This window comes from Rhipicephalus microplus, unplaced genomic scaffold (assembly GCF_043290135.1).
Source record: "Rhipicephalus microplus isolate Deutch F79 unplaced genomic scaffold, USDA_Rmic scaffold_38, whole genome shotgun sequence".
Classification (NCBI taxonomy): Eukaryota; Metazoa; Arthropoda; class Arachnida; order Ixodida; family Ixodidae; genus Rhipicephalus; species Rhipicephalus microplus.
In genome coordinates, this window is record NW_027464611.1 from 3,329,589 (window position 1) to 3,339,972 (window position 10,384).

Below are 10,384 nucleotides of genomic sequence, written 5' to 3' on the forward strand. Positions count from 1 at the left end.
TGGCTAGCGCGATCAGCTGTTAACCGAAAGGTTGGAGGTTCAAGCCCACTCGGTGGTGGTGCGGCGCTTTTTTTCCTTTGGGCGGATAGCTCTGAAGAAATGTTCTGATGGTGGTGAGAGTGGAACAAGACTGTCTCCGTGGCGCAATTGCCTAGCGCGTTCGGCCGTTAACCGAAACGTGGGAGATTCAAGCCCACCCGGTGGTGGTGCGGCGCCTTTTTTTCTATGGGCTGATAGCTTTGAAGACATGTTCTGATGGTGGAGAGAGTGGAACAGGACTGTCTCCGTGGCGCAATTAGCTAGCGCGATCGGCTTTAATCGAAAGGTTGGAGTTTCGAGCCCACCCGGTGGTGGTGTGTTGCTTCTTTCTTGCGCTGATAGCTTTGAAGATATGTTCTGATGGTGATGAGAGTAGAGCAGGACTGTCTCCATGGCGCAATTGGCTATCGCGATGGGCTAATAACCAAAAGGTTGGAGTTTCGAGCCCACCCGGTGGTGGTGCGGCGCTTTTTTTTTTCTTTGGGCTGATAGCTTTGAAGATATGTTCTGATGGTGGTGAGAGTGGAGCAGGACTGTATCCGTGACGCAATCGGCTAGCGCGATCGGCTGTTAACCGAAAGGTTGGAGTTTCGAGCGCACCCAGTGGTGGTGCGGTGCTTTTTTTCCTTTGCACTGATAGCGTTGAAGATATGTTCTGATGGTGGTGAGAGTATAGCAGGACTGTCTCCGTGGCACAATTGGCCAGCGCGGTCGGCTGTTAACCGAAAGGTTGGAGGTTAGAGCCCTTCCGGGAGTGGTGTGTTGCTTTTTTTTCTTTGTGCTGATAGCTTTGAAGATATGTTCTGATGGTGATGAGAGTGGAACAGGACTGTCTCCATGGCGCAATTGGCTATCGCGATGGGCTAATAACCAAAAGGTTGGAGTTTCGAGCCCACCCGGTGGTGGTGCGGCGCTTTTTTTTCTTTGGGCTGATAGCTTTGAAGATATGTTCTGATGGTAGTGAGAGTTGAGCCGGACTGTCTCCGTGGCGCAATCGGCTAGCGCGATCGGCTGTTAACCAAAAGGTTGGTGTTTCGAGCCCACCCGCTGGTGGTGCGGTGCTTTTTTTTCTTTGCGCTGATAGCTTTGAAGATATGTTCTGATGGTGGTGAGAGTATAGCAGGACTGTCTCCGTGGCACAATTGGCTAGCGCGGTTGGCTGTTAACCGAAAGGTTGGAGGTTCGAGCCCTCCCGAGAGTGGTGTGTTGCTTTTTTTTCTTTGGGCTGATTCCTTTGAAGATACGTTCTGATGGTGGTGAGAGTGGAACAGGACTGTCTCCGTGGCACAATTGGCTAGCGCGTTCGGCCGTTAACCGAAAGGTTGGTGATTCGAGCCCACCCGGTGGTGGTGCGGCGCCTTTTTTTCTGTGGGCTGATAGCTTTGAAGACATGTTCTGATGGTGGAGAGAGTGGAACAGGACTGTCTCCGTGGCGCAATTTGCTAGCGCCATCGGCTGTTAACCGAAAGGTTGGAGGTTCGAGCCCACCCGGTGGTGGTGCGGCGCTTTTTTTTCTTTGGGCTGATAGCTTTGAAGATATGTTCTGATGGTGGTGAGAGTAGAGTAGGACTGTCTCGATGGCGCAATTGGCTAGCGCGATCGGCTGTTAACCGAAAGGTTGGAGATTCGAGCCCACCCGGTGGTGGTGCGGCGCCTTTTTTTCCATGGGCTGATAGCTTTGAAGACATGTTGTGATGGTGGAGAGAGTGGAGGAGGACTGTCTCCGTGGCGCAATTGGCTAGCGCGATCGGCTGTTAACCGAAAGGTTGGAGTTTCGAGCCCACCCCGTGGTGGTGCGGCGCTTTTTTTCTTTGGGCTGATAGCTTTGGAGATATGTTCTGATGGTGGTAAGAGTGGAGCAGGACTGTCTCCGTGGCGCAATCGGCTAGCACGATCGGCTGTTAACCGAAAGGTTGGAGTTTCGAGCCCACCCGGTGGTGGTGCGGTGCTTTTTTTCCTTTGCGCTGATAGCTTTAAAGATATATTCTGATGGTGGTGAGAGTATAGCAGGACTGTCTCCGTGGCGCAATTGGCTATCGCGATGGGCTAATAACCAAAAGGTTGGAGGTTCGAGCCCTCCCGGGAGTGGTGTGTTGCTTTTTTTTGGGCTGATACCTTTGAAGATACGTTCTGATGGTGGTGAGAGTGGAACAGGACTGTCTCCGTGGCGCAATTAGCTAGCGCGATCGGCTGTTAATCGAATGGTTGGAGTTTCGAGCCCACCAGGTGGTGGTGTGTTGCTTTTTTCTTTGCGCTGATAGCTTTGAAGATATGTTCTGATGGTGGTGAGAGTAGAGTAGGACTGTCTCGATGGCGCAATTGGCTAGCGCGATCGGCTGTTAACCGAAAGGTTGGAGATTCGAGCCCACCCGGTGGTGGTGCGGCGCCTTTTTTTCCATGGGCTGATAGCTTTGAAGACATGTTGTGATGGTGGAGAGAGTGGAGGAGGACTGTCTCCGTGGCGCAATTGGCTAGCGCGATCGGCTGTTAACCGAAAGGTTGGAGTTTCGAGCCCACCCCGTGGTGGTGCGGCGCTTTTTTTTCTTTGGGCTGATAGCTTTGAAGATATGTTCTGATGGTGGTAAGAGTGGAGCAGGACTGTCTCCTTGGCGCAATCGGCTAGCGCGATCGGCTGTTAACCGAAAGTTTGAAGTTTCGAGCCCATCCGGTGGTGGTGCGGCGCTTTTTTTTCTTTGGGCTGATAGCTTTAAAGATATATTCTGATGGTGGTGAGAGTATAGCAGAACTGTCTCCGTGGCACAATTGGCTAGCACGGTCGGCTGTTAACCGAAAGGTTGGAGGTTCGAGCCCTCCCGGGAGTGTTGTGTTGCTTTTTTTTGGGCTGATACCTTTGAAGATACGTTCTGATGGTGGTGAGAGTGGAACAGGACTGTCTCCGTGGCGCAATTGGCTTGCGCGTTCGGCCGTTAACCGAAAGGTTGGTGATTCGAGCCCACCCGGTGGTGGTGCGGCGCCTTTTTTTCTATGGGCTGATAGCTTCGAAGACATGTCCTGATGGTGGAGAGAGTGGAACAGGACTGTCTCCGTGGCGCAATTAGCTAGCGCGATCGGCTGTTAATCGAATGGTTGGAGTTTCGAGCCCACCCCGTGGTGTTGCGGCGCTTTTTTTTCTTTGGGCTGATAGCTTTGAAGATATGTTCTGATGGTGGTGAGAGTAGAGCAGGACTGTCTCGATGGCGCAATTGTCTAGCGCGATCGGCTGTTAACCGAAAGGTTGGAGATTCGAGCCCACCCGGTGGTGGTGCGGCGCCTTTTTTTCCATGGGCTGATAGCTTTGAAGACATGTTGTGATGGTGGAGAGTGTGGAGGAGGACTGTCTCCGTGGCGCAATTGGCTAGCGCGATCGGCTGTTAACCGAAAGGTTGGAGTTTTAAGCCCACCCCGTGGTGGTGCGGCGCTTTTTTTCTTTGGGCTGATAGCTTTGGAGATATGTTCTGATGGTGGTAAGAGTGGAGCAGGACTGTCTCCGTGGCGCAATCGGCTAGCACGATCGGCTGTTAACCGAAAGGTTGGAGTTTCGAGCCCACCCGGTGGTGGTGCGGTGCTTTTTTTCCTTTGCGCTGATAGCTTTAAAGATATATTCTGATGGTGGTGAGAGTATAGCAGGACTGTCTCCGTGACGCAATTGGCTATCGCGATGGGCTAATATCCAAAAGGTTGGAATTTCGAGCCCACCCGGTGGTGGTGCGGCGCTTTTTTTTCTTTGGGCTGATAGCTTTGAAGATATGTTCTGATGGTGGTAAGAGTGGAGCAGGACTGTCTCCGTGGCGCAATCGGCTAGCGCGATCGGCTGTTAACCGAAAGGTTGGAGTTTCGAGCCCACCGGGTGGTGGTGCGGCGCTTTTTTTTGGGCTGATAGCTTTGGAGATATGTTCTGATGGTGGTGACAGTGGAGCAGGACTGTCTCCGTGGCGCAATTGACTAGCGCGATCGGCTGTTAATCGAAAGGTTGGAGTTTCAAGCCCTCCCGGGAGTGGTGTGTGGCTTTTTTCTTTGCGCTGATAGCTTTGAAGATATGTTCTGATGGTGATGAGAGTGGAGCAGGACTGTCTCCATGGCGCAATTGGCTATCGCGATGGGCTAATAACCAAAAGGTTGGAGTTTCGAGCCCACCCGGTGGTGGTGCGGCGCTTTTTTTCTTTGGGCTGATAGCTTTGAAGATATGTTCTGATGGTAGTGAGAGTGGAGCAGGACTTTCTCCGTGGCGCAATCGGCTAGCGCGATCGGCTGTTAACCGAAAGGTTGGTGTTTCGAGCCCACCCGGTGGTGGTGCGGTGCTTTTTTTTTCTTTGCGCTGATAGCTTTGAAGATATGTTCTGATGGTGGTGAGAGTATAGCAGGACTGTCTCCGTGGCACAATTGGCTAGCGCGGTCGGCTGTTAACCGAAAGGTTGGAGGTTCGAGCCCTCCCGGGAGTGGTGTGTTGCTTTTTTTTCTTTGGGCTGATACCTTTGAAGATACGTTCTGATGGTGGTGAGAGTGGAACAGGACTGTCTCCGTGGCGCAATTGGCTAGCGCGTTCGGCCGTTAACCGAAAGGTTGGTGTTTCGAGCCCACCCGGTGGTGGTGCGGTGCTTTTTTTTGCGCTGATAGCTTTGAAGCTATGTTCTGATGGTGGTGAGAGTATAGCAGGACTGTCTCCGTGGCACAATTGGCTAGCGCGGTCGGCTGTTAACCGAAAGGTTGGAGGTTTGAGCCCTCACGGGAGTGGTGTGTTGCTTTTTTTCTTTGGGCTGATACCTTTGAAGATACGTTCTGATGGTGGTGAGAGTGGAACAGGACTGTCTCCGTGGCACAATTGGCTAGCGCGTTCGGCCGTTAACCGAAAGGTTTGTGATTCGAGCCCACCCGGTGGTGGTGCGGCGCCTTTTTTTCTATGGGCTGATAGCTTTGAAGACATGTTCTGATGGTGGAGAGAGTGGAACAGGACTGTCTCCGTGACGCAATTGGCTAGCGCCATCGGCTGTTAACCGAAAGGTTGGAGGTTCGAGCCCACCCGGTGGTGGTGCGCGCTTTTTTTTCTTTGGGCTGATAGCTTTGAAGATATGTTCTGATGGTGGTGAGAGTAGAGCAGGACTGTCTCGATGGCGCAAATGGCTAGCGCGATCGGCTGTTAACCGAAAGGTTGGAGATTCGAGCCCACCCGGTGGTGGTGCGGCGCCTTTTTTTCCATGGGCTGATAGCTTTGAAGACATGTTGTGATGGTGGAGAGAGTGGAGGAGGACTGTCTCCGTGGCGCAATTGGCTAGCGCGATCGGCTGTTAACCGAAAGGTTGGAGTTTCGAGCCCACCCCGTGGTGGTGCGGCGCTTTTTTTTCTTTGGGCTGATAGCTTTGGAGATATGTTTCGATGGTGGTAAGAGTGGAGCAGGACTGTCTCCGTGGCGCAATCGGCTAGCACGATCGGCTGTTAACCGAAAGGTTGGAGTTTCGAGCCCACCCGGTGGTGGTGCGGTGCTTTTTTTCGTTTGCGCTGATAGCTTTAAAGATATATTCTGATGGTGGTGAGAGTATAGCAGGACTGTCTCCGTGGCGCAATTGGCTATCGCGATGGGCTAATAACCAAAAGGTTGGAGTTTCGAGCCCACCCGGTGGTGGTGCGGCGCTTTTTTTTCTTTGGGCTGATAGCTTTGAAGATATGTTCTGATGGTGGTAAGAGTGGAGCAGGACTGTCTCCGTGGCGCAATCGGCTAGCGCGATCGGCTGTTAACCGAAAGGTTGGAGTTTCGAGCCCACCCGGTGGTGGTGCGGTGCTTTTTTCCTTTGCGCTGAAAGCTTTGAAGATATGTTCTGATGGTGGTGAGAGTATAGCAGGACTGTCTCCGTGGCACAACTGGCTACCGCGGTCGGCTGTTAACCGAAAGGTTTGAGGTTCAAGCCCTCCCAGGAGTGGTGTGTTGCTTTTTTTTCTTTGGGCTGATACCTTTGAAGATACGTTCTGATGGTGGTGAGAGTGGAGCAGGACTGTCTCCATGGCGCAATTGGCTATCGCGATGGGCTAATAACCAAAACGTTGGAGTTTCGAGCCCACCCGGTGGTGGTGCGGCGCTGTTTTTTCTTTGGGCTGATAGCTTTGAAGATATGTTCTGATGGTGGTGAGAGTATAGGAGGACTGTGTCCGTGGCACAATTGGCTAGCGCGGTCGGCTGTTAACCGAAAGGTTGGAGGTTCGAGCCCTCCCGGGAGTGGTGTGTTGCTTTTTTTTGGGCTGATACCTTTGAAGATACGTTCTGATGGTGGTGAGAGTGGAACAGGACTGTCTCCGTGGCGCAATTGGCTAGCGCGTTCGGCCATTAACCGAAAGGTTGGTGATTCGAGCCCACCCGGTGGTGGTGCGGCGCCTTTTTTTCTATGGGCTGATAGCTTCGAAGACATGTCCTGATGGTGGAGAGAGTGGAACAGGACTGTCTCCGTGGCGCAATTAGCTAGCGCGATCGGCTGTTAATCGAATGGTTGGAGTTTCGAGCCCACCAGGTGGTGGTGTGTTGCATTTTTCTTTGCGCTGATAGCTTTGAAGATATGTTCTGATGGTGATGATTGGGGAGCAGGACTGTCTCCATAGCGCAATTGGCTATCGCGATGGGCTAATAACCAAAAGGTTGGAGTTTCGAGCCCACCCGGTGGTGGTGTGGCGCTTTTTTTTCTTTGGGCTGATAGCTTTGAAGATATGTTCTGATGGTGGAGAGAGTGGAGCAGGGCTGTCTCCGTGGCGCAATCGGCTTGCGCGATCGGCTGTTAACCAAAAGGATGGAGTTTCGAGCCCACCCGGTGGTGGTGCGGTGCTTTTTTTCCTTTGCGCTGATAGCTTTGAAGATATGTTCTGATGGTGGTGAGAGTATAGCAGGACTATCTCCGTGGCACAATTGGCTAGCGCGGTCGGCTGTTAACCGAAAGGTTGGAGGTGCGTGCCCTCACGGGAGTGGTGTCTTGCTTTTTTTTCTTTGGGCTGATACCTTTGAAGATACGTTCTGCTGGTGGTGAGAGTGGAACAGGACTGTCTCCATGGCGCAATTGGCTAGCGCGATCGGCTGTTAACCAAAAGGTTGGAGTTTCGAGCCCACCCCGTGGTGTTGCGGCGCTTTTTTTTGTTGGGCTGATAGCTTTGAAGATATGTTCTGATGGTGGTGAGAGTAGAGCAGGACTGTCTCGATGGCGCAATTGTCTAGCGCGATCGGCTGTTAACCGAAAGGTTGGAGATTCGAGCCCACCCGGTGGTGGTGCGGCGCCTTTTTTTCCATGGGCTGATAGCTTTGAAGACATGTTGTGATGGTGGAGAGAGTGGAGGAGGACTGTCTCCGTGGCGCAATTGGCTAGCGCGATCGGCTGTTTACCGAAAGGTTGGAGTTTCAAGCCCACCCCGTGGTGGTGCGGCGCTTTTTTTCTTTGGGCTGATAGCTTTGGAGATATGTTCTGATGGTGGTAAGAGTGGAGCAGGACTGTCTCCGTGGCGCAATCGGCTAGCACGATCGGCTGTTAACCGAAAGGTTGGAGTTTCGAGCCCACCCGGTGGTGGTGCGGTGCTTTTTTTCCTTTGCGCTGATAGCTTTAAAGATATATTCTGATGGTGGTGAGAGTATAGCAGGACTGTCTCCGTGGCGCAATTGGCTATCGCGATGGGCTAATATCCAAAAGGTTGGAATTTCGAGCCCACCCGGTGGTGGTGCGGCGCTTTTTTTTCTTTGGGCTGATAGCTTTGAAGATATGTTCTGATGGTGGTAAGAGTGGAGCAGGACTGTCTCCGTGGCGCAATCGGCTAGCGCGATCGGCTGTTAACCGAAAGGTTGGAGTTTCGAGCCCACCGGGTGGTGGTGCGGTGCTTTTTTTTCCTTTGAGCTGATAGCTTTGAAGATATGTTCTGATGGTGGTGAGAGTATAGCAGGACTGTCTCCGTGGCACAATTGGCTAGCGCGGTCGGCTGTTAACCGAAATGTTTGAGGTTCGAGCCCTCCCGGGAGTGGTGTGTTGCTTTTTTTTCTTTGGGCTGATACCTTTGAAGATACGTTCTGATGGTGGTGAGAGTGGAGCAGGACTGTCTCCATGGCGCAATTGGCTATCGCGATGGGCTAATAACCAAAAGGTTGGAGTTTCGAGCCCACCCGGTGGCGGTGCGGCGCTTTTATTTCTTTGGGCTGATAGCTTTGAAGATATGTTCTGATGGTAGTGAGAGTGGAGCAGGACTGTCTCCGTGGCGCAATTGGCCAGCGCCATCGGCTGTTAACCGAAAGGTTGGAGGTTCGAGCCCACCCGGTGGTGGTGCGGCGCTTTTTTTTCTTTGGACTGATAGCTTTGAAGATATGTTCTGATGGTGGTGAGAGTATAGCAGGACTGTCTCCGTGGCACAATTGGCTAGCACGGTCGGCTGTTAACCGAAAGGTTGGAGGTTCGAGCCCTCCCGGGAGTGGTGTGTTGCTTTTTTTTGGGCTGATACCTTTGAAGATACGTTCTAATGGTGGTGAGAGTGGAACAGGACTGTCTCCGTGGCGCAATTGGATAGCGCGTTCGGCCGTTAACCGAAAAGTTGGTGATTCGAGCCCACCTGGTGGTGGTGCGGCGCCTTTTTTTCTATGGGCTGATAGCTTCGAAGACATGTCCTGATGGTGGAGAGAGTGAAACAGGACTGTCTCCGTGGCGCAATTAGCTAGCGCGATCGGCTGTTAATCGAATGGTTTGAGTTTCGAGCCCACCAGGTGGTGGTGTGTTGCTTTTTTCTTAGCGCTGATAGCTTTGAAGATATGTTCTGATGGTGATGAGAGTGGAGCAGGACTGTCTCCATGGCGCAATTGGCTATCGCGATGGGCTAATAACCAAAAGGTTGGAGTTTCGAGCCCACCCGGTGGTGGTGTGGCGCTTTTTTTTCTTTTGGCTGATAGCTTTGAAGATATGTTCTGATGGTGGAGAGAGTGGAGCAGGACTGTCTCCGTGGCGCAATCGGCTGTTAACCAAAAGGTTGGAGTTTCGAGCCCACCCGGTGGTGGTGCGGTGCTTTTTTTCCTTTGCGCTGATAGCTTTGAAGATATGTTCTGATGGTGGTGAGAGTATAGCAGGACTATCTCCGTGGCACAATTGGCTAGCGCGGTCGGCTGTTAACCGAAAGGTTGGAGGTTCGAGCCCTCCCGGGAGTGGTGTGTTGCTTTTTTTTCTTTGTGCTGATACCTTTGAAGATACGTTCTGATGATGGTGAGAGTGGAACAGGACTGTCTCCGTGGCGCAATCGGCTAGCGCGTTCGGCCCTTAATTGAAAGGTTGGAGATTCAAGCCCACCCGGTGGTGTTGCGGCGCCTTTTTTTCTATGGGCTGATAGCTTTGAAGACATGTTCTGATGGTGGAGAGAGTGGAGGAGGACTGTCTCCGTGGCGCAATTGGCTAGCGCGATCGGCTGTTAACCAAAAGGTTGGAGTTTCGAGCCCACCCCGTGGTGTTGCGGCGCTTTTTTTTGGGCTGATAGCTTTGGAGATATGTTCTGATGGTGGTGACAGTGGAGCAGGACTGTCTCCGTGGCGCAATTGACTAGCGCGATCGGCTGTTAATCGAAAGGTTGGAGTTTCAAGCCCTCCCGGGAGTGGTGTGTGGCTTTTTTCTTTGCGCTGATAGCTTTGAAGATATGTTCTGATGGTGATGAGAGTGGAGCAGGACTGTCTCCATGGCGCAATTGGCTATCGCGATGGGCTAATAACCAAAAGGTTGGAGTTTCGAGCCCACCCGGTGGTGGTGTGGCGCTTTTTTTTCTTTGGGCTGATAGCTTTGAAGATATGTTCTGATGGTAGTGAGAGTGGAACAGGACTGTCTCCGTGGCGCAATTAGCTAGCGCGATCGGCTGTTAATCGAATGGTTGGAGTTTCGAGCCCACCAGGTGGTGGTGTGCTGCATTTTTCTTTGCGCTGATAGCTTTGAAGATATGTTCTGATGGTGATGATTGTGGAGCAGGACTGTCTCCATGGCGCAATTGGCTATCGCGATGGGCTAATAACCAAAAGGTTGGAGTTTCGAGCCCACCCGGTGGTGGTGTGGCGCTTTTTTTTCTTTGGGCTGATAGCTTTGAAGATATGTTCTGATGGTGGAGAGAGTGGAGCAGGGCTGTCTCCGTGGCGCAATCGGCTTGCGCGATCGGCTGTTAACCAAAAGGTTGGAGTTTCGAGCCCACCCGGTGGTGGTGCGGTGCTTTTTTTCCTTTGCGCTGATAGCTTTGAAGATATGTTCTGATGGTGGTGAGAGTATAGCAGGACTATCTCCGTGGCACAATTGGCTAGCGCGGTCGGCTGTTAACCGAAAGGTTGGAGGTGCGTGCCCTCCCGGGAGTGGTGTCTTGCTTTTTTTTCTTTGGGCTG